Source organism: Rattus norvegicus, chromosome 4 (genome assembly GCF_036323735.1).
Source record: "Rattus norvegicus strain BN/NHsdMcwi chromosome 4, GRCr8, whole genome shotgun sequence".
Classification (NCBI taxonomy): Eukaryota; Metazoa; Chordata; class Mammalia; order Rodentia; family Muridae; genus Rattus; species Rattus norvegicus.
This window is the reverse complement of record NC_086022.1, coordinates 60790103-60814228: the sequence shown is the minus strand read 5'-3', so window position 1 is coordinate 60814228 and position 24126 is coordinate 60790103. Positions and strand designations below refer to the sequence as shown.

Genomic DNA, 24126 nt, shown 5'->3' with positions numbered 1-24126 from the left:
GTACATGTTGTATCTAGTTACGGGCACTCAATCTGACATTTAGATTACACAGAAGAAATGTGATCTCTTAAAGCTCAGAATTTAGAAAACAACTATCTATTCAGCTTGTTACACACACACACACACACACACACACACACACACACACACACACGTGTGCACTCATTATGACCTTGGATTCTTTCTGTATTTCTAAATAATGATGTTCACCAGAACCTTTATTATTCCTCTGTTTTCTTCTTAGATGATCTTCTATCAACATCACTGTCTGAGCCCAGAATTCATAAAACAGAGCAAATGTGGTCGGCTCCCCAGTGAGCACCGGAGAGCCAGCTCCACTCTCCAATGTTCTATTGCTATTAATACAGGAGATTGATTTTTTTTTCAAAAGGGACATCATACGGTGTTGACTCATCATCCACAATCAACAGGAGGCTCTAAATCTTCCTGACGTGTGTGGTTGCAAGTCATCTTGCGCCCACTCTGTACCTGTTTAATTGGATTCGGAGATCTTTGAGGACTTGATATTTGGACCCATTAACTTCATATTGCCAGATGATTCACTACTGCATCCCATCAGCACTAGGGTAGAGGGGACCCTGACTGCATCCATTAAAGTACTAACACTTCACTTGTGTGTCATCTGGAAATTTGCCTAGTATACCATCAACATTATCATCTCAGTCACCAGTGAATATGTCAAGGTGGGTGGGACAGGTGCATATACTGGACCTGCACAGAAGCCCTAAAGACCCATGCACATTACAGCATCTTGAAAACAGAACAAAAAAAAATCCCAAAGAACCTTTAAATCTCTTCCTTCCTTCCTACCTCCTTCCCTCCCTCCCTCCCTCCATCTCCCCCCCGTCCCCCGCCCCGCTCGCTCTCTCTCTCTTTCTCTCTCTCTCTCTCTCGTGACTGGGGACATAATGTGACCAGTTGCTTCATAATCCTACCAGTGCTGAACCAAACAAGCTCTGGGCCCCACTGAGGTGTACATTCTAAAAGGTTAGTGTGGCAGTTAGTCATCAGTCACCTTGACTGGATTTAGAATCACCATGGAAACAGACTTCTGGGGTACATCTTATGACTGTGTTTCCAGAGAGGTCAACTGAACATGGAAGATGTACTCTGATTTCAGGTGGGACTGTTCCATGGGATGGGATCCTGAACTGAATAAACAGGAGGAGTAGCCTTCCTCTCTCTCTCTCTCTCTCTCTCTCTCTCTCTCTCTCTCTCTCTGGCGACTGGTGACATAACATGACCAGTTGCTTCACAGTCCTACTACTGCCTTGCCTTCTCTGCCATGATGGGCTGTATTCCTCCTTCCCTCCCATGGCTTTTGTCAGGTATTTGGATGTAGCAAGTAAGGGGCTGAGGAAGCTTGGAATTGGAGGTGGAGGAGGGTCTGTATGGGAACCAGATGCCTGGTGCATAGCTGTCTGTGACAACACTACTCCTGTCCTGAATTCTTGGCACACATTTGGCCCAAGAGGTGCCCCACCATGAGCAGTGAGTCTTTCTTATTCCTCAAAATTCTTTTTCTCTATGAGGAATCACATTTTTTAGAAAGTCAATACAGCAAAGATGAAGAATTTAATTTGTCTTGAAACAAAAAAGGAAAACTGGCCTGCTCAGAAAGGCTCCGGCTTCTTTGTACTCATAGACTATGCAAACAGTGTAAGAACAAGTCAAGTCACCAGGAGGCCAGACACATCTGCTGGGGAGGACTCCTGAGAGAATTTTCAGAGTTTTGCTCAAGACATACAGTGAATGGCTGCAAACAAAATAATAGAGAAGCTTTGAAGCAACAACTCACCTTATCCCCCAGGCTTTCAACATGGAGCCAGTCACGAGTTCAGTCACTGACAGAGAGTCAAGGGGTGGATATTTGAGTGGCCCCAAAAGATGGCTCAGAGTCTGGACAATGAGCTTTGGAAAAGAAGCCCACAGGGGACAACTTAGAAATATCTTTTGATGTTAATGGAATTTCATATATTTTCGCTTAGTAAAATACTAATTGTACTCTTTTGATGCGAACTTGTCTTATATCCTCACAATAATACCCATGATATTTCTTTTTCTTCTCTGTCTCTCTGTCTCTGTCTGTCTCTCTCTGTCTCTGTCTCGCTGGCTCTGTCTGTCTCCCTGTGTGTATGTGTGTCTCTGTCTGTCTGTCTCTCCCTGTGTGTGTATATGTGTGTCTCTGTCTGTCTGTCTGTCTCTCCCTGTGTGTGTATGTGTGTCTCTGTCTGTCTGTCTGTCTGTCTCTCCCTGTGTGTGTATGTGTGTCTCTGTCTGTCTGTCTCTCCCTGTGTGTGTGTATGTGTGTCTCTGTCTGTCTGTCTCACTCTGTGTGTCTCTGTCTCTGTGTGCGTCTCTGTCTCTCTCTGTCTCTCTCACTCTGTGTGAGTGTGTGTGTCTGTCTCTCTCTCTCTCTCTGGTGTGTGTATGCATGTGTGTATGCGTTCCTGCCTGTCTTTGTGGATATGTGGTAGGTGATCATGCATATGTGTATGGCGACCAGAGGTTGAATTCAAGTTTCTCTCTGAATTTCTGTCATCTTCATTATCATCTAAGTCTTTCACCATCCTAAAGGTGCCACCAAGTCCCAGGGATCCTCTCATTTCTGCCTCCCCAATGGTGGGATTACAGCAGCCCATTGCTGGCCCTAGCTTTTCACTTTCCTAACTCAGCTATCTCCACAGCCCACTTCTGCTATATCCATTCATTCATTGATTCATTCATTGATTCATTCATTGATTCATTCATTCTTGACCAACAATTTTGTACCAAATACTTCCTTTGGTGCTAAGACTATAAAGGTATATGCTAAGTATAGTCCCTCATGAAAGGGCAAGATAAAAGCAGGAAAGGCAGAGGTGACCATCAGGACTTTCCAAAAGGAAAAGAGAGGGCATGGACAGCTGGTGATGTCTACATAGGCAGGAGATGTGCAGGAGTTAGTCCTACCCACCGAGGTGGGAAGTCTACTTCAAGTAGTGGACACAGCAGGTGCGCCCTGGGGAAGCCACAGTAATGACTGTGGGTTGAGTGTCTGCATCCGCAAGTTATTCTTCATAGCTAAGGCAGAGAGCACCAGTCAGATCAGTCAGGGGTGAGGCTGGCAAAGCAAAGAGGCCCAAATGAAACAGAAGCTTACAGGGCATATTCTACAAGACACAGAATCCACTGAAAGTGTGGCCTTTCGTAAAGGCCGTAAAGGCCAATGCCAAGACTGGGGATTGACTTGGGATGTATGCAGGGTGGATTAGATGTCATTCATTAATACAACAATAAATATGAAGATGAGACGGAGAAGCTGCAGGGAGGCAGAGACACATTTAAGCCTTGGCCATGTTTGCAACACCTGGGGACATTCATAGAGCCGAGGGAGACAGCTGGATCTAGAAGCTGAATGAAATAGGTTTAGGACATCAACACAACTTTGCTGGTTAATTTTTGTAACTTGACAAAATACCTATATACTTCAGAAAATGAAACCTCGATTAAAGAATTATTTCCATTGAATTGGCCCTTGAGCACATCTTCAGGTCAGTTCCTTGATAGATAGTAGATGTAGCAGGGTCCAGCCTACTATGGGCAGTGCTTTCCCTAGGCAGTGTCCAGCCCACAGTGGGCAGTGCTTTCCTTAGTCAGGGTGTAGCCCACTATGGGCAGTGCTTTACTTAGGCAGATGGGCCTGGGCTATACACAAGAGGCATCTCAGTAAGCCAGAGGAAGCAACCCAGTAAGCAGTGTTCCTCTGAGGTCTCTTCTTCAGTTCTCTCCTCCCTGACCCTGCCCTGGCTTCCTTTGATGATGGACTGTGATTTGTATAGTAAAATAAATCCTTCCCTCCCCAAGTTGATCTTGGCTGGTGTTTTATCATCGTCACAGAGAAGCAAACTAACACACACAGAAAAAAATGGATTCAGAGTAGTGATTGAGAGTCTGGGAGGGTATGCTGGGAAAAAGAAAAAGATCATTGAAGATTCTAGAGGAATAGCAAAGCCAGGGCAGAGAAAGGATCCCCCAAGACAGTATGAAGGCACATCCATAGAGTCAGGGTGAGGGATGTCTGTGGTAACACGCATTACAGCAATAGGCTGGGGTCAACAAAGGCAAACTCTGCTTCTAGATCAAAGATGAAGACTGATGATGCACCAGGGATTCATGGCCAGTTGGGCATCGGCTCCCTGTGAGCTGAGATGTAAATGGAGCCAATGCACATAGCCAACCATTTTAGACAGTTTGCTTTGAAGGTGGAAGAAGACATAGTTCATCCTCAGACTCCCCCTACACATGGGGAAACAATACAGATAATCTCTAAAAGGCATCCCTACCTCCTTGACCACAGTGCAGTTGACTGACAGCAAGGCTTTGGGGAGACATAGCTAGAATATGGAAAAGTAGTTTACCAACCAGTGCTGGATTTGGCTAAAGCTTCAACCAAACCTGCCATGTATCTTCCCCTCCTGGAGCTCAAAGGTCCCACCCAGCCATGCTGGACCAAGGCCCACTGTGATGGCTGAGTTCCTGAGCCGCCGCCACTGAAATGATCTCTTTGGGGAAAGACCCACTTCTCACACTCATCTTCTCTCCCTTGTTGTCTTCAGGGCTCATGTTAGAGGGAGAGGAGAGGTTTGGTCACCTTGGAATCTGGAACAGGCAGCTGGCCCCACAGCTGGTCAGGCAGCTATGCAAGTGGGGAGCCTCTCTGAAAGCAAAATTTAGAAGCCAGGATAAATGGGTCAGGTGGAAAACAGATGACCACAACGACAAGCACTACTGAAGGTTGGTCTTGGGGAGTGAAGGTGAGCCAAGTCGGAAGGGATGGACACAAGGGAGGGTTTGGCAATGGGAGGGGGTAGGAAGCATTGTAAAAGGAAGAACCAAAAAGGCATAGATAGTCCCTCTCTCCCTCTCTTCTTCTCTCTCTCTCCCTCTCTCTCTCTCCTCTCTCTCTTCCTCTCTCCCACACACCAGTGCTACACAGATGCACACCTCAGTCACTCTGCATCTTCCCTGGCTGTTTACTCACCAGCCCACCCTTAACAATACGAAGCCAAGTCTCTGATATTCATCATCCGCAAGGAGGATCTCCCTAACCCCTTCTCCTGCTACCAGGATCCTGAATTCTGAGAACACAAGAAAGCTGTGTCCTGGAACTGCTCTCCCGGGCACACAGGCACTACCACACAGGTCAGCTAGTCTCCCCAAGTTCCCAAAGGGGAAACAGGGTTTAATGGTTCGCTGAGGCCCAAAGTCCAAAAGAAAACTAGCTGAATGACTTCACTAGTGGGAATGTTATTTCCAAAGCATATTCCTTCCAGGTGATCTTGGGTTCTCTGACATACTTGGGAGGCCTGAACCCAAGGGCTTACCTGTCTTCAGTTCCTGATGAGAGTGCAGACAAGAGAGAAAAGGCAGATAGTGCACCCACCAGTCAGTGCAGACAGGCTGCGCTGCTCAGTTACAGCTAGAGATTTTCTTTTTTAATCTCATTTGACTCGAGTCAATAATCATTTACCTGCTGGCTATTGCTTAAAGCAGAGTTTTCATCTAATTTTCATTTAATAGGCCCAAAAAGGAAAAACTAAATAATAATACCTCATTTGTGTATAATGCTTATCTTCCAAGAAGACATCATAGCCATCTAGACTCTCTAAAGCACCCTGACAATGCTTTTATAATGTAAACACTAACAGGGGCTATTAGCAGTTTACAGACTGGGCATAAAGGAAGCCCAGGGGAGGAGGTGGCGAGACAGGGCTCATTCAATGGCATTCCCTTTCCAAGGGGTCCTGGCTGCTTTACTCTTTGTGTTTTTACTGCCTTAAATCAGCATGTTTAGAGAGGCTTATTTCATTCTTAAATTTTAAAGTGAAAAACACATTGCTTAAGTAACATAGACCAAAATACTTCTGGGCTCCTCAGATCTAATCTCTTACACAAACCTAGATCTAAAACCAGTCAATTTCCACCACCCAGCTCTGTGCTTCAGGAGCCCTGGCTTCATCCTACTCCAATTGTGTAATCTGTGTCAGCACATGCACGCACGCACACACACACACACACACACACACACACACACACACACACACACACTCGTGTGTTATGTAACAATGATCATGTCACTGTAACGGAATTTCAGAAGTGCCATTATATTATACAAATTCTGCACAGATGTATTCAATTTTCTTCTTCCTCTTTTAAGCCGGGCTCTCAAGTAGGGCAGGCTAACCCTACACTTACTATGTAATAAAAGCGTTCTCTTGAATTCCTGATCCTAGGACTGCAGGCAGGCACCATTCCGTCAGGTGTTACCTGACCTTATGATTTTCCATTTGGGAGGTACTAATTTTCTACTCTTCCATGTTCTTGCTCATTTACACACTTATTCTGTCACACTCTTGAACACATTCGTGTATCCACTCAACAAATGTGATTGCTCAAAACACATAAACACTATTCTAAGGGCAAAGGATAAAAACAGATCATAAACTTAAAAAAACAAAACAAAACAAAAAACCAAGCATATAAGCCAATGAGAGTGCGGGAAGGGTCTACAGCTGTTGGGTACTGCATTGGGAATGGAACTGAAACCATGGTTTCAGGAGCACAGAGTGGAGGTCTGGCTGGCTGAGTGGGTAAAGATGGCTTTCTCCCAGAACTGACCGTTCCAGAACGAGGCAGTGGTTGATTCTGGTACAGGGAAGGTGATGTACAAAGACAGACAACGAATGAAGCTGGAGAACTAGAGAGAGTATATATCAAGAGTTTCTGCAGCTGGTCATGGCATAGACCCTAGACAAACCCACAAATGATTCTATAAGGGGAAAGGTCTCATTCACAGATGTCTACTTAGAACATTCTATATCTGCTCCGTGCCATGACCCCTCTGGGAACTTATACTGCATATGGAATACCATACAAAAAAAAAAGCAGAAAATCAACACTTTAATCCAGGCTCCCCAAAGTTTGTATTCTCCCGATTTCCTAACAGCTAAAATCTAGAAAAAAACAGTTAAGCTGAGTCTCAAATCTAGGTGGTGGCTTAACACCACCTCCACTATTAAATTAATTCTTTTATATGAAAATGTTTCAAGGTCCAGCATGTTCACATACACTCAGGCTTCTGTTCACCTCGTTGGGAGTATTCAGACTTAGGGATGTCCTCCTGTCCCCAAAAGGATTACCAGCAACTTCATATACTGGCAAGAAGGGTTAGAAATGGTTTCTGAAAACCTGACACCATATCCCTGTTGTGATGGCCCTTTCCTCGCCGGCCATATGTGAGAAGACCTGTGTGAACTGGCCAGAGGAGAAAATGGTACAGTCAGCAAAGAAGTCCTGAAGAGCCCTCAGGAACTAAGGCCCTGGGCTCCACCTCCAGATCCCATTATTATTCAAGGAAAGGTTTCTGTGTTGAGTCACATCCTTGTCTCTAAGTACTTCACTGACGTATCCGTATCGGCGCCTGACCAATTTATGAAGCAGCTTTCCTTTGTCCAACCGTCACTCATTAACAAGCATCCGTTTTCTCTCTCAAAGCCAACTGAATGTGCTATCTATCTGCCCTCATCACACTGCTAAGCACACACCATGAAGATCACAGGGCATCGTACCTGTGAAGGTTGAAATGGCTTCTGTGTTGTCAAGTCCAAGGCCAATGCTAGGTCATCCCACCTTCCCAGCAGCCTCTCAGAGGAGAGAAGGTCATGGTGGCCATGATCACTTCCTCTTATGGAAACACCATCTGTGACTGCCTTCTACACAGCCCCACCCCCACCCTCCTCCTGTATCCCTGGTTAGGTCTTTGGTCTCTTATTGGGTCCTTCTGGTCTCTGTGTTGGAAGCCATGTTTGACTTGTCCCTCTACAATGGCCTCATGGTTCACTGGTGTAGCTTCTTTTCTCCTTCCTTCCCCCCCCCTCTCCCTCTCTCTCTCCTCTCCTGGTTTTCTTTGTTTTTGAGACTTCATTGTGGTTCCTTCCTTGGTTCTCTCTCTCTCTTTCCCTTCCTTTCTTTTGGAACAAGGTCTCACTATAAGTTACTTCTTTCCCCTCTCCTCCTCCTCCTCTTCCCACCATGTGCCACCTCCCATCTTGGTTTCCTTTTTTGAGAAAAGGCCTCTCTTACTCTATAGCCAAAGCCAGCCTGTAACTGACTATGTAGCACTAGATAGCCTCAAACTTACAGCAATTCTCCTACCATTAGTCTCCTGAAATTATATTCGTGAGCCACCATACGTGGTGACACTGCTTTAAATAAATATCACGGGTTGGAGACATTGCCTATGTGGTAGAGCTCTTACCTAGTATCAAAGCATGGGTCTGATTCCACCTATGAAAAAGTAAATATTAAAGAAACAAACAGATGACATAATCGCTCACAACATAAAAGCTCACGACATAATAGCTCACTCAAACTCACTGCCCGGAAGCCAAAGAAGGCTTTCTCTCCTGGTCAGCCAAAGTTTGGGTGGAACACTGAAGGGGGCAGCTTGAGTCTTCTAAAACAGGAGTTTTCTTTTGTCAAGGGAACTAGACACAGAAATGCATAAAGGGGTATGAAAGAGAACAGCGTTTACAGGGAAGAAGACTGGTGTGGGTCAGTGAGTAGCAATGGGGTAGGCTGTGCCTATGCTGGGAAGAAATCTGATTCATGGCTAAGAAGCTTCAACTTAACACGGAGGATAGTAAGAAATTATCAAGAGTTCCTGAAAGCAAAACAGTTGCCATTCATATTGAAAACCCCTGTGGGGTTCACCCCCCACAGGGAGAGCCTGGCAGAGCCAGGGAACCAGAAAAGCTAACTAGAGGCCAGGATGCAACTAAGGTCTTAATGGCCATAGCCGCAGAGGGGTGACAGATTCAAAGGAGATTCTGAAGTAGCACCAAGGGCACACACACACTGATCAGACAGAGGTTAGAGTGTAGAGGAGACCGTGGTGGCAGTCAACCTCATTAACAAAAGCTAAACTTGGGGCTGGAGAGATGGCTCAGTGGTTAGGAGCACTGACTGCTCTTCCAGAGGTCCTGAGTTCAGTTCCCAGCAACCACATGGCGGCTCACACTGTCCGTAACTCCAAGATCTGGCATCCTCACACAGACACACATGCAGGCAAGACAGCAATGTATGTAAAATAAAAATAAATACATTTTTTAAAAGGCTCAAACTTGGGAAGGGGAGCAAGTGCCAAGTACTGTTAGTAGCATGTCGAACTTGGAGTGACTGCGTAAAGCCCCTGGTGAGTGAACACATCTGAAAACAAGGGCTGAGTACTCCAGGAATGTAAGGGTTCAGGTGTGTCTCCATACTCCACCGCCAGAGAGCCTGGAGATGGCGCACAGTGAGCCAGACCCCTGAAGAAAAGGATGCAGACAGTTGTTAAAGAAAGAGCCCAGAGAGAGCCTGAAAAGGAGCTTAGAGAGATGGATGGTAAAGGGACCAAATGGGGTCTTCAGTAAGTGACCTTCCGTGGGGGTCAACATCCCTCCCTGGGGGAGGGGAGGAGTGCAGTAGGCTTTATCATTAGATCTCCGGATGAGGGGCTGGAGGGATGTGGTTCTAGTGGTAGACTGCTTGCCCAACATGCATAAAACCAGGCATCACAGCTGTGCACGCCTGCAATCCCAGAATTTGGAGATGTCAGAAGCTTGAGAACCAGGAGCCGGCCAAGTTTGCAAAGACGGGAGTCTATCCTCTGGTCCCATGACATACCAGTACATCCGGTTCAGTATATTTCCTGAGTGCCTGCCACTTAGGCTTAGCACTTATGTCCCCCAAACAATAGGCAAGGTGCAATAATATTTTAGGTTTTCATTTGCTGTCTTGCATCTGCCTTTTCCCAAAGGCTGCCTCTCCTTTCAACCCGTTTGCACCCTAAAAAATTCCTCCATAGAGCGCTGTCCCCTCTAGCTGAAGGGTTTCAGCTGGCCCCCCGGGTTCTCCTAGTTATTCTGTTTTTACGAAATAATCCAGTTTAATCCATGTGTTTGCCAGCTGGCTGCCTTTCCTCTAGATATCCGTAGCCTGACATGTCAAAGTACTTCTGAGAGCTTGGCACACTCAGGTGCCACTGTCCCCAGCTGGTATACATAAGCAGTGCCCAGACCTAAGTGGGCATCTCCCCTGTCTAGAACATAGAGAGCTTTTCTTGCCATAGTAACTAAAACTCACAGGGATTTGCTGACAGCCACTGCTGGCCTGAGGTGCTGCATCGGCGACTCATATCTTGAGGTCTGGTTTATGTTTGAGCCAACATTTCACCCTGTTACCCAGGCTGGCCTGGAACTCGATTTAGCCCATGCCAGCTTCCTGTCTCAGTCTGCCCCAGCAATAGACCTAGCTGAACTATATGTGTTGACGAACCACCCAGATCTTACACGTACACATTTAACATTTACTCCCCACTCCTGAAATACAGTGTTTAAATAAATGACCATTAAACGTTTATTTAGCTGGCAGTTAAAGCAGCAAAGGTTTGAGAGTCAGGCAGATCTACTTTTGAATTTTGGCTTTGTTAAGCAGCCCAGTGTTTTTTGATCCTAAATCATCTGAGGGTAGGAGGGGTGGGGTGGGACAGGAGATCCTACCTTGTCTACTACAGAGCAGTTCTTGAGGCGCTAACCGGAGCCGGGTGGTTCTGTGTGGAAGTGATCTGGGTTTTTTGCTCTTTCTCTTCCCAACTCCCGTGCCATTTTGAGTTGTTGCTCAGATAAATAAACCTTTCTTTTAGTAAAAGAAATGAATTGAGCCATTACTGGACCCAAAGACCAAATGAAGAAATACTGATGGTTAAGTATCCACTATGGGTTCCGAGCTCAGATTTTCTGTGACTCTGGCTCAACTCCCGTGGCTTACATAACCAGGAGCGGGGGGCCACATGCCACTCTGAGCTTTGGTTTAGCACCTGTAAAATGGGGATAACGGCTGGTTCTCCCCACACTGGGGAAGATGACAGGTGGAAAGCATTTCAGCATAGAGCTCTGCACACAGTAAGCACAGCTGCTACTATAACCAGTTTGAAACCTCCCAGTGAACCAGGTTTTATTATTCCTCAATAATTTTTGTGTGTGTGGTCACTTCATCTAATGCTATGGCATAATACTGCCCCGTGATGTATCATACTGTACTAGGATCCCGTTTGAAATCTCTCTACAATGCCTGGTATGACACATATGCCTCAGATCTTCCCACCCAGTAACCTCAGCTACTGGGAGGGAGGGGCAAGGGGGGGAAAGAGGGAGGGAGGGGGAGTGGGAAGAAGGAGGGATGGGGAGGGGGAAGGGAAGAAAGATCATGTGCCAAGCACTTGACCTCCGAGGCTTCCAGCTTCAGCCCAAGGGGAACAATGTACTACCTACCTTGGAGGTCTGGAATGAGGATTTTTGAGGTTTATGGTTTAAGGCACGTGGGGATGAGGAAATCAGAGTTCTTTACAAGCTCTTAACTTCAGTGAACCCCCTGCTGGCTCATGTAGATACCGACTTTCTTTTCTTAAGTGGTTAGCTTATCACTCAGTAGGGTCTGGAATTCACTTTTCCTTTTTTACATAATGGTCAAAGTTGGCAGGACCTGATGGAACATGCCTGCAAAGTCAGTGCTTGAGAAATGGGAGGCCAGCCTGGGCTATGTAGCATAACTCTGACTAAAAACAAATGGGGGGAAAAACCTGAAAAAAACAGAAAAACAGAAAAAAACAGAAAAAAAATTTTTTTAGCAAAGTTGCATAATCCCAGGCACGTGGTACCTCCCTCCTCAGCAATTCCTAAGGACACGCCCATAGCTGGAAACTCTTTTTGTAGCATATAGGGATCAGGAGCTTTGGGTGTCATTTAAATTCCAATCTCTCATTTAAATTGAAATTTAAATCTCATTTAAATTTATCCTTCATTCATCTTGGGCTTCCACTTCATAGTAAGTTTCTTTTTGGTGAATCTTTTTCTTTCTCTAATTATAAGAGCTTGCATGTAGATTTAAAATACCAAGGCAGTTTAGAATATACAGAAATCAGGAAGAAAATCAACTCATTTCTACTACCAAGGTATTATCTCTCTCTCTCTCTCTCTCTCTCTCTCTATATATATATATATATATATATATATATATATATATATATATATATATCTGCATAACTCCCCAGTCTGTTCTCCCCATGCCTCCCTTTGAGAAAACACATTTAAAAAGAAGTGACCAAGCCAGGCTAGGCTGGTGTCACACACCTTCACAGAACACTTGGGAGGAAGCAAGTGGATCTCTGTAAGTTCAAGGCCAGACCGGTCTACAAAGTGAGTTTCAGGACATCCAGAGCAATATAGAGACACTGCTGATAGATCGATATATATATATATATATATATATATATATATATATATATATATATATATATATATAGTCTCCAAAAGCGGCTTCTTAGTCTGTGCCTACATTCTACCACAGAGTCTCTCACAATTCATACAATGGCTCCTTTTAGACGCTTAGGTTATTTCCAAATAGTCAGTATTACAAAGAATGCCTTGCCAAATATGCCACATTAAATTTTGTGAGCATGTCTGATTATTTTCCTTGGAGAAAGTCTTGAGAAATGAAAATCCTACGTTAACCCTTAAATGGTTCATATATACGAAGAGGGTTTTCATTGTTATTGGGTCTTCCTCTTTTTTTTTTTCCAGGAAGGGTCTAGCTGTGTAACTCAGGCTGGCTTTGAACTTACGATCTTCTGGCCTCAGCTTCCCAGGTGCTAAGATTACAGATGTGGGTCACCATGTCTTACTGTATATGCTAAGTAAGGTTTTAAACACACAATACTCCATTGCGCCCTAGAAGTCATATATCACTTTATAGTCACAATAAAGAATGAGTCCAGTGACTTCTCTGGGACTTCATCCGTGCAGTTGTATCATTTTAAAGTTGTTGCTGATGTGTCAGGAAGCACAAAGCACCTGACTCTTACTACTTAATGACGGACCGGTGGGTTAACAAGCACTGTGTATCGAAGCCACGTACACGTAAACCACACATTCTACCAGGGAAGGTCTAGACAGGACCTGATAGCACCCCTGTCATTTTAGGTCCAGGGGACAGTTCCATTCTGCAGAATCTTCCCCTCATGGTCCCACAACAGTGCCCACAAACTCTCAGAGTTTCAGACTGCCGCTTTCAATTTCAGGACAGCATCCCAGTTCAGCAATCTCAGCACAAGTCCTGACCTTCGCTCCTCGCTTTGGTGGGAGGAACCTAGGTCACGTGTCCATACCGGACTCCTTTATTAAGGGGGGCTCTTCTCTGATTGGCTGAGCCTGGGCCACAAGATTCATCCACTGGACATGAGGGTGGAATCAAGAGTTCTAAGGGGCAGCTGGGGTGGGGTGGGGCATACTTAAAAGGATGACTAAGGCTGTATCTTTTCATCTGATCGTTGCAAAAGAGAATGAGGTGTTCTGCCATTCAGAGATTCGTTTGTTTCCTTTAATGTCGCAGATGCAGACACTGGAGTTGAAGACAGAGAAGATATGGTCCTTTCCCCAGAAGGTCATATTGCTTATGAATCACTTGGGTACATCATGGCTTCTAAAAGTCTGATTATTTGTGGCTGGAACAATTTTTTTCCACGATCAAGGTCAAAACATGTTTTCCTCTCCTAGCCTGGGTTCCGAAGATGGGCTAGACAACAAATGCTCCAAATCGGTCCTTCATTCTGATGTTGTCTCTGCCTGCCCTTTAGACCATCCTTTGTCTTACATAGGCATGGACTGACCAGAATTTCGCTTGACCACTCTGCAATGTCTTTTTCTCTTTTGTGTTTCCCAAGCTCTAACGGCTTTCCTGGAGGAGCCTTTCCATGGGGTCAAAGCTAAGTAAGTTGGACCCTGGAGCAGCAAGACTCTACGTCAATCACCCAGTTGATTTTGTTCCATGTCAGGGCGCAGTGACACATACTCCAGTGTGCTGGGCATAATTCTAAATATCCTGCTGAGGGCGAGCCTCTGTCATCTGACCCCATCTGAGATAATGTCCCTGTGTGCACCATGCTGACCTTTCCAAAACACATTCCCTCTCAGCTCACTCTTGCTATGTCTGTCTGTCTGTCTGTCTGTCTGTCTGTCTGTCTGTCTCTCTCTCTCTCTCACACACACACACACAGAGAGAGAGAGAGAGAGAGAGAGAGAGAGAGAGAGAGAGAGAGACTGGAAGTGGGAAGAGAGGGGAGGGGGAGGGGGAGGGGAGAGGGAGATACTTGTCTTGCAGTGATCTCCTGTCATTGTCTTGGGATTTTTTCTTTTTCTTTTTAAAGACAAGGAGGTCTTGGAAAGTTCTGACCAGAGTCTGCTTTCTATCTCCAGTGACACCTCTACTATCTGTTCTGCCTCAAGGCCTGCTCAGCAATGGTGCTCATTTGACGGCCTCTCCGTCCTTCACATGATGACTTACTTCCCAACATGGCCTCCCGGCTCCCGTCTGACTCTTGCCAGCATTCTGGTGTGGCCACTGGCTTACAGTTACCACTTTCAGGACACAAAAGCATGTCTCTTATCTGCCAGGAGCTACTGATCCCAAGAGACCTAGATGTGTCCAGCTTCAAGCCTCCTCTCTTCTGCAGCCAGCCTGCAGGAGGCTACACGACGACCAATGATGCCGTGCCTCCTTAGGAAATGCTTTCACTTTAGACACATCTACTCCGAGTTCAGTAATAAAGGGGACCGGGGAGACTTGGTAAAGTGTTTGCCACGCTAGCATGAAGAACGGAGTTTGATTCCCAGAATCAAATCATGCATGTAAAAAGCCAGATGTGGTACCACGCGCCTGTAATCTCAGAACCAGGGATGTTGAGAGAGGTGGATCCCTGGCACTTGCTGGCTAGCCAGCCTCACTGAATACTTGAGCTCTTGGCAACGAAAAGACCTGGTCTCAAAGAGTAAGGTTTGACAAGGTATGGCTCAAGGTTGACATCTGGCCTCCACACAAACACAGACATACCCGTGCACATGCACCCACATATATAGGATCGCACACAAAGACATATTTCTAAAAGTGGCCTGGGGTATGTAGAGGTCAGTGGTCAAGCACGTGATTACCATGAATCACTGTCTGAGTCTAGTCTTCAGCATCAAATGCCAAGCGTGGTGGTACAAGCCAGAATCCTAAGACTGGGGAGGCTGAGAGGGAAGGATTGTTTTGAGTTTGAGGCTAGCCTAGGAGATAAATCTATATCTATATCTGTATCTATATCTATATTTATATCTATATACTATGACCCTGTCTCAAAAGGCTAAAACAAAAACCTCACAAACCAAAGTGAAGCCAAACGCTCTCCGCAGTGGTTCAGACCTGCGATTCCAAGAACTAGGGTTTCGGACATGGAACCAAGAGTGCAAAGTCATCCTCAGCCACTCAGCATGAGACCCCAGGTAGAAGGAGGAAGAGGTGGGGAAGGATAGGGCTGTGAGTGAGAATGTATGAGGGGAAGGAGCTGGGCTGTAAGGAAAAGCTACAACTGAATGAGCCCATTTTCATTCAGCGACTCTAGCCTGCCCCATTCAGCAGTATCACCCCTTCACCATTATTCTTTACCATGGACATAAACAAAACAAAGGGGCTGAGACAGCAAGCAGCACAGGGTCAAGACACTCACTAGCACGCCCAAGACAGTGGGTCTGGTTCCACCAAGCAGACAAAAAAACCCATTCAGTGTCTCCAGCGCTTTCCCAGACTCCAGCTGCCTGTGGACCTTAGCCTTCCCAGCATTGTTCACTTCAGGTCCTAGCCCTGTGTTTGAGATGGCCCATTTATACAGCGAGTCCATTCATCTGTTCTCCCCGCTGTGGTCTCAGTTATGATTTCAACCGTTATCCCAGAACGTCAACTAGAACACTTCTAAAATAGACAGCGTATAGGTTTTAAATAGCATCTCTTCTAATACATTGCTATCTCGGCTACTGCCCCTAATTTATGAATTAAACTGTATCAGAGGCATGCATAGGAAAAGGACCACAGTACACATAGGGTTTCTTAGTCTCCATGATTTCGGGCATCTACTGAAGGGATTGGAGATCTTTGGGGTGGTCTTTTAATTTTGTTTTGGTTTTTTTGTTTGTTTGTTTTTGTTTTGTTTTGTTTTTGTTTTTTTGTTTTGTTTGTTTGTTTGTTTGTTTGTTTGAGACAGAATCTCATGAATCGCAGTCTGGGCTCAAGCTTGTTACATAGCTGAAGGGTAACTTCTGATCCTCCTGCCTGCATCCTCGGAGTGCTGGGGGTGACAGGCGTGCATCACCAGATTTTGTCTGAACCCAAGGCTACATGTTTGCTAGGTAAGTATGCTATCAACTGAGCTATATCCCTCATTCCCTCCCGAGGTCTCAGGATGCCCCAGATAAAGCAAATTTGTAGCACTCCCTTTCCCTGCCTTTTTCCTCCGTTAAAACCGGGAGCCGATCAGACTGTTACTTGAACGACTAACTACACTGACTTTTTTTTAACAATCCCCTTTTCATTACTGACATTATTAATTGTACAGAAATGTACTTTGTAGACATTTTACCCCTCCAAAGCTTTCCTTCTTAGTTCTTGGCCAAAGAGAGGTTGTCTTGTGCATGCCCTCTTAGCCCCATGCGCCTTAGTTCTCCTGCGCATGCTCTCTTAGTCCCATGCGCCTTAGTTCTCTTGCGCATGCTTAGTCCCATCCGGGTTGGCTCTGTGAGTGCAGAGGTGCCTTCTCTGGCTATTTCCATTTCGAGGGTGCAGCAGTACCTGTTTGTCACTTCTGTTTCACCAACACATTCTTCTTGGCTGGTAGGAATTAAGCATTGAATAGCAGCTCTTCGATAAGGAATTAGTTTGAATTCAAGTTGTGTCAACCTTATTTAATGCTTGCTTCTCAGCAGAACGATATTGTCAGTTGATTCTAAATAAATTGAAGTTAGCCATTACCCCCTATGTTAGGCCCCTACGCCACTAATGTGGTCATCTGTATTGGGAAAACATTATTGATGTTGCCATCAAAGGTTCACAAGACATGCTAGAAATTGATAATACGTAGCCAGTGGAGAGAGGGCAGGAGCCGACGCTGGAGTCGGGATACTCCATTTGGTATGGATAGTGAATACAGAGGCCAGCTTGGAGTAGGAAAGCAGGGCTGTGAAAGACCCGTTGTCCCACACCACGATAAAAACGCAGGAAGCTTTTGCCATGAAGTAGGTAAGTCTTATTCTAGCGGGTTTTCCGTGAGGGCACTACACCTGCAATGGGCCTCACAGGGGAGAAGACACATGGTGTCAGCAGTAGAATACAGATGCCTATGAAGCTAGACAGAGCTGAGATCAACAAGACATTGAGCCGCGGTGAAACAGGCAGTGCTCAGAGATGCATACCGCTGGAGCTAGACTGGCATTCAACACACAATGCCCAAAGGCAGAGGGAGGGTCAGAGCTTACAGCAGAAGCCCAGAATTAGCAGGGAGCATAATCCGCGCAACCTTTAGGTGTTCAGATGACCTGGCTGGGAGGGAGCATCACGTATTTTTTCCCCAGTTACAATTGGCATTTAAGTGCTGGGGTGAGGGATGCTGTGGAGCTAGGCCCTTAAGTAGGCGGAGCTTCACAGGCAACCCAGCAGCTGGTTGCTACGGACAACTGGCCAGCTGCCTTACCGAATGCTCCTGTGACAATATCGCTTCTGCTTTTATTTTCACCCAAATGTCCCTTATCAGGCTTGCGGGTTTCTAGACATGTCTGTGACTCTGTGCCTTCTGGGGTACCCTGCCCTGCCTGAAGGTGCCTCTTGTGTGTGAATAAGCTGTATACCTTTATGCTGCCCCACTGCAACGACGGCTGAAACGGACCAGTTGTTCACTGTGTCCCAAGGAGTAGGTGATTTATATATACCCCCTTATTTAATCCCCAACCTCCTTCCTAGGTAGTTATTATTATCCCCACTTCGAATTAAGGAAAATGAAATTCATATGGTTTATATAATCAGCCCAAGGTCACACAGCTGGAATGCAAAAGAGCTTACACCTCAATCCCCCCCTCCCCCGGGCTGCCTTCAGTTGCTTCTAAAGATACTTTCTATGCATTTATATGGAAACAAACCCAGGCAGTTCTCACAGATCTTTTTCTCAGCCACTTCATTTTCTAAATAGCGACATAGCCGCCGATCTGTGTTCTACCCTCTTTTATCTCCGTCATACCCAGGCCAGGACTATGTAAAAGCAGATTTTTAACATCTGATGGATGAATTGTGACAGTTATTGGTTCCATGCCTGGTGTGCTGGTGTATCCCTTTAATCCCAGCCCTTGGGAGGCAGAGGCAGAGAGATTTCTGTGTAGGTCAGCCTGGTCTACATAGTGAATTTCAGGCTAGCCAGAGCTAAACAGTGAGACCCTGTCTTAAAAACAACAATACCAACTAAACCAACCAACCAAACAACCAAACAAACAAGCCCAAATGATAACAACAACAAAAACCAGTGCACATAAGAGTAGTGGGAGTGGGTTGGGGATTTAGCTCAGTGGTAGAGCGCTTGCCTAGGAAGCGCAAGGCCCTGGGTTTGGTCCCCAGCTCCGAAAAAAAGAACCAAAAAAAAAAAAAAAAAAAAAAGAGTAGTGGGAGTTGGGATATGGCCTAGTTAGTGAAATGCTTGTTGGCACTGGGACCTGAGTGTGACCCCTAACACCCACATCAAAATCTGTATGTGAAGACACAAGTTCGTTATCCCACCACGGGGGAGGTATGAAAAGGGCTCTGGAGAGCTGGTTGGTGAGGCCAAGGCACAGTGAGAGACCTGGTCTCAAAACAAACATATAAACAAATCACCACCACCACCACCACCACCATCATCATCAACAACAACAAAAAAACAACAACAACCATGCCCACCCCAGCGCTCCACCCCCAAGGACCTACCCTGGATGGCTCCCGAGAAATAACACCTGAGACTAACCTTTGACCTCTATAAGCACATGCACACATATGGATAAACCTATATAGATAGGAACACTCACACACACCTACACACACACACTCACGAACATACTGTAGCGATTTGGATGAGAATGGCTCCCATAGGTTCATATATTTGAATGTTGGCTTCCCAATTGGTCTAATTGTTTGGGAAGGATTAGGAGATGCGGCCTTGTTAGAAGTCTGTCTCCGAGTGGAAGCCTTGAGGTTTCAAAAGGTTTGGTCCTTTCTTAATGTGCTCCTTCTCTCTCTCTCTCTCTGCCTCCTGATTGTGACTCAAGATGTAAGCTCTCAGCTACTGCTGTGGCTCCATGCCTGCCTGTCTGCTGCCATGATCCCCACCATGACGGTCATGAACCATTCGCAATCATAAGCCCCCAATCAACAATTTCTTCCGTAAGCTGACTTGGTCAAGGTGTCTCATCTCATTAATAAAAAAGTGACTAAGACATGCAGGTACAAGACTCATTAGCATTTCTGTTTTAGCTTTATAAATACATAAAGCCAACTAGGAAGACTTCTTTATCATATAAAACACAGTCAAGAGTCACTTAATGGTGGAGACATGATCCAAGAAATGTCCTCAAGTGATTTTGTTGTTTGATAAACCGAGAGTACTCACAGAAGCCTACACTGTAGACACTACTATTTACCTGGACTACATGATACACATTATAGTGTATATTATATAGACAACATCTATTATGCCTGTTTTATACATACACACACACATATAAAACAGTATATTGCTCAAAGGACCATGATAAATAAAACGTTACATTAAATCAAGCATACGAAAAAGATATAAGGTGGCTGGAGAGATGGCTCAGTGGTTGGGAGCATTGACTGCTCTTCCAGAGGTCCTGAGTTCAAATCCAAGCAACCCCATGTTGGCTCACAACCATCTGTAATGAGATCTGATGCCCTCTTCTGGTGTGTCTGAAGACAGCTACAGTGTACTTATAGATAATAATTCTTTTTTAAAAAAAGAAAAATAAAAAGTTATGAGGCTGATGCTGCTGTAACATGGCATATCATCGTACATTCACCATATTTATGGGTAGGAGTATGATCTCAAATAATAAAGTAACAGAACACACGGCACAATAAGCACAGAAGCCCATACTACAGTCCGTTAAAATAACGGTCAGGTTATTCCCTCACTGTTGGCTATACTTTTATATGACCAGAGGTACGGTAGGCTCACTGACACCAACATCACCCTATCCGTGCTGATAATGACTCTGCGCCAGCATCCCGAAAGCTATGCCACCACTGAGCAACAAGAATTTTTCAACCCCATCATGATATTAAGGGGCCATTACCACATAGACGTCCACTGCTGGCTAAAATGTTGCAATAGTTAGCAACACATACATTACAAGGAAGAAGTGGACCACAGGAAGACTACAGTTCCTAGGGGGACACGTCTGTCCTGAGTGCAGATCAACAGGTGGATACGTCCAAGAGAATTGAGACACAGAAATAAAGGTGAAAAAATATGGAAACAAAGCAAACCATTGTCTTTGGAAGCCCAAATGTGGATAGCTTTTCTCATAAGATGTTTGCACTCATCTAAACCAGAGGTTGCAAAACCCCTCCCCGTGCAGCCCATATGCAGCCCACACACCCTGTTTCTCTGTGCCTCATAAACTGAGAATTGTTTTCACATTTTAAAAACTGGTGAAAACATATTAAAGAAGGAGCGAAACCAAATGACAAGGGAGAATGGTATGAAATTCAAATTTTGTTATGCATACATAGTTTTACTGAAACACAGCCATACTTATTCAACACTCTCTCTTTCCCACCCTCCCTTCCTTCCTTCTGTCCTTCTTCCAGCCATCTTGCTATTTAACCTAGTTTGGCCTTGAGGCCGAGATTTTCCTGCCTTCCTCAGCCTCCCAAGTGCCTGGGGCTGGGACTGCAGGTGTGTGTGCCCTCTGCACTCAGCTCCATTGATATATTTTGATGGCTGCTTTCTCGCCGCAGTGACAGCATTGAGGATTTGGAACAGGGGCAGAGACGCCTAAAAATATTTTCTATCTCGTCTTTTGTAGACAATGTTTGCTAATCGCCGATCATAATGATGTTAGGATGACATAAGCCTTTCCGTATTGCTAAAGCTACGGCTAGTATTCTAGTTTCTAAAGTGTTCTTTAGGTTCTTTTCATGCTTACTAATGTGTATGTGCATGCCTCATGTGTACCCGGACTCTTAGAGATGAGAACAGGGTGCCAGATGCCCTGGCAGTGGTGTCAAAGATAGCTGTGAGCTGCCCGAGGTGGGCACTGTGATTCAAAATGGAGTTCTTTGGCTCCGCAGTTAGGAGCAAGTACCACTTCTCCAGCTCCACGTGGGAGAGTGAGAGCTGGGGATGCCATCTAGGAGGGTAGCAGTCTTCCTGCCTAGGTCATCTTTCACTTTGAGGCTAGGAATCTGAGTGGCTCTAGTGATTTCTGGAATTATAGCAGCCCCCAAATGGATTCGCCAGAGGAGAGCCACTGACTCTGGATGGGGTGAAACAAACTGTTCTTTTTACCTGCTAGGCCATAAAGACATACGAAAGGGATTTAGGTGGCCCGGACACCGAAATACTTGTCACAGCGCTCTGAGAAGGCAGTTATTAGAAAGGACTGTGGTGGGGCTGGGGATTTAGCTCAGTGGTAGAGCGCTTACCTAGGAAGCACAAGGCCCTGGGTTCGGTCCCCAGCTCCGAAAAAAAGAACCAAAAAAAAAAAAAAAAAAAAAAAAAAAGGACTGTGGTCCTCTGAGCAAGTGATCTGCGCGTTAGCTCTCAAGTAAAACCAAGTACACAGGGTTATCTCTTTCCTAAGTAAGATTCCTTGTGGTGAACCTCAAAGGAGTCTTATTTATCAGCTCGCTCAGTTATTTATGAGGCAGAGCCAGGGCCTTCTACATAGTAGGTGAGTTCTACTCCTGAACTTCCTCCTTAGCCTGTATCCAAACATAAATTCTACAGTCTTTGTCTGTCTGTCTGTGTATTTCTGTCACTCTCCCAACTTAACAGAAATTTACTGGCTGTTTATTACGTGTGAGACATTGGACACACAAAAATATCTAAAAAAAAAAAAAAAAAACCAACTCTTAAAGACATTAGGACTCAAGAGGAAGACTGCCGAGCCATGCTAATCTTTCGTGACAGTGCTGACCCCAGTCTCCTTTCGGTACCCCCCAGCACTACAGTCCCTTAGCTCTGTTTCTCCGGGATCTCTTTGTGTCTCCATTGCCAATTTTCATTTGTATTCAACCTCTATATTGAACATTTTTAAAATTTTATTTCATCTTACTTTTGCTCACCCTAGGTGATCTCCTAAGTTCGCATACCAAGCTCCTGTAGCTCTTCTGAGCCTCAGACTCCTGTCTCCAGGTCTATGGTAGACATGGTCATAGGGGCAGAACTTCTAATTGTCTCCTCAGCCCTGTGGCTGCTGCGAGATTCCCCATCTTAGCCACTGAGACTGATTACACATCTGATCACACATCTATTCTCTTCTAGGATAATAGAAGACTCTTCCAGTCCATTGAGACAGTGACCATGTCTCTTTCTACGTCACTCACCGTGTCCTGTCTGTCATTAAAGCATTTAAAGTATTGCTGTAGGCCTCGGCTATTTCTTGACCCCTTCATGCCATTTTCTTCACCTGGCAGCCATCTTTTCTCACACATGTCTTTGAAACATCCTTCAGACTAGTCTCTCCACATGTTCTTGGCCTGTTCACCTTGATATGTTCACCCAGACAACATGTTTGAGACCAAAAAGGGGGGGCAGCAAAATACATGTATTGTTCTTTGCCTATTTATTTTTTGTTACTTAGTAATGTATTGAGATGCTCAGTTCCCATCGCTATGTCTGGGGAGTGTGCTGTGTACTGAATGGCCATGTGGAAGGGACAATGTGACATGTTTCCTGCCTCTGGAACATAGCCAGCAGGGTGTGGTCCTCCATGAGTGTTGACAGTGGCTGGGCATGAAGTTTGTTTATATATATATATAATATTACTTCATGTTCTTCCTTTGGGAAATATTTCCCTGCCAAGGTTATTGGGGAATGTCCTCTCTGCTAAGGTTAATGACCCCATGATAATTAGAGACATAAGTGCAGAAAGTGAGGGTGTGTCTAATGTCTCAGCAAAATGATAGAACACTATGACCTTCAGGATATTCCTTAAGGCTGTAGAAACTAACTCTGAAAACATGAGTTCAAAAATATATAATTTCTCAGGGGTTGGGGATTTAGCTCAGTGGTAGAGCGCTTGCCTAGCAAGCGAAAAGCCCTGGGTTCAGTCCCCAGTTCCGAAAAAAAAAAAAAAAAAAAAAAAGAAAAGAAAAGAAAAGAAAAATATATATATATATAATTTCTCAACTATGTGAAATAAAGGATGCAATATGAATTGTGTAAGGAGCTTCACAGAACTAAAAGAACAGAGACACAATGAGCTTGTCAGAAATATACAGGCAGGCAGATTCCTGAGTTCAACATCAGCCTGGGACAGGGCAAGTTTAGGTCCAGGCCCAGGTGTGGTGGGAATGGAAATTTCAGGGTGAGATCCCACCCAGCTAAACATATTGTTTGTGCTTGCGAAGGCAGGCAGATCTCTGAATTCAATTGCAATGTTTATAAAAAAATATCCTCACTGTCATTTTCTAAGACTCAGGGGGGTCATGGAATGCTGATTGGAGGGATAATCAAAAGGGAACCTGGAGTAAATGACTGAACTGAAATGTAAATCAAAGACTGGGGCTTGGTCTGTGAGAGTTGAGCTCTGTGGAGCTCTCCTGAGAAAGCTATCTCAAGCAGAACACAGGCCGCCAGCTTGTACCCACGATTGACTTCAGGTTTGTTTCACCGTTCTACACACCCCCTCTCTCAGGACCCCTCTCTAAGCTGAGGCTGGTCATGGCAGGAGTGTCTTACAGACTTTAACAGCTGCTGACCTTTCCCTCCTATTACCAATCCGTTCTGTAGGTAAGCACTTGTCTATCGATGGCTCTTTTGGTCTTTAATGACTATTAATAATGCTTTGGTGAAGAGCCTGGAAGAGTCATCTTTCAGTAGGTGTGTGAATCTATCTTGGGTAAAGATATAAAAGTCGACTTGGAGGTCAAAGGTTTCATATGCTCGAAGTGATAAAC

The 24126-nt window shown here is 45.1% G+C and overlaps 1 long non-coding RNA gene across 1 annotated transcript; it reads left to right on the top strand.

Moving 5' to 3' along the window:
- The first annotated feature begins 892 nt into the window (after positions 1-892).
- Positions 893-23333, top strand: LOC120102487 (uncharacterized). Its single transcript, XR_005504155.2, has 3 exons — positions 893-1141; positions 4620-4797; positions 14355-23333. It is a non-coding gene; the product is annotated as an uncharacterized LOC120102487 (long non-coding RNA).
- Positions 23334-24126: the final 793 nt, after the last annotated feature.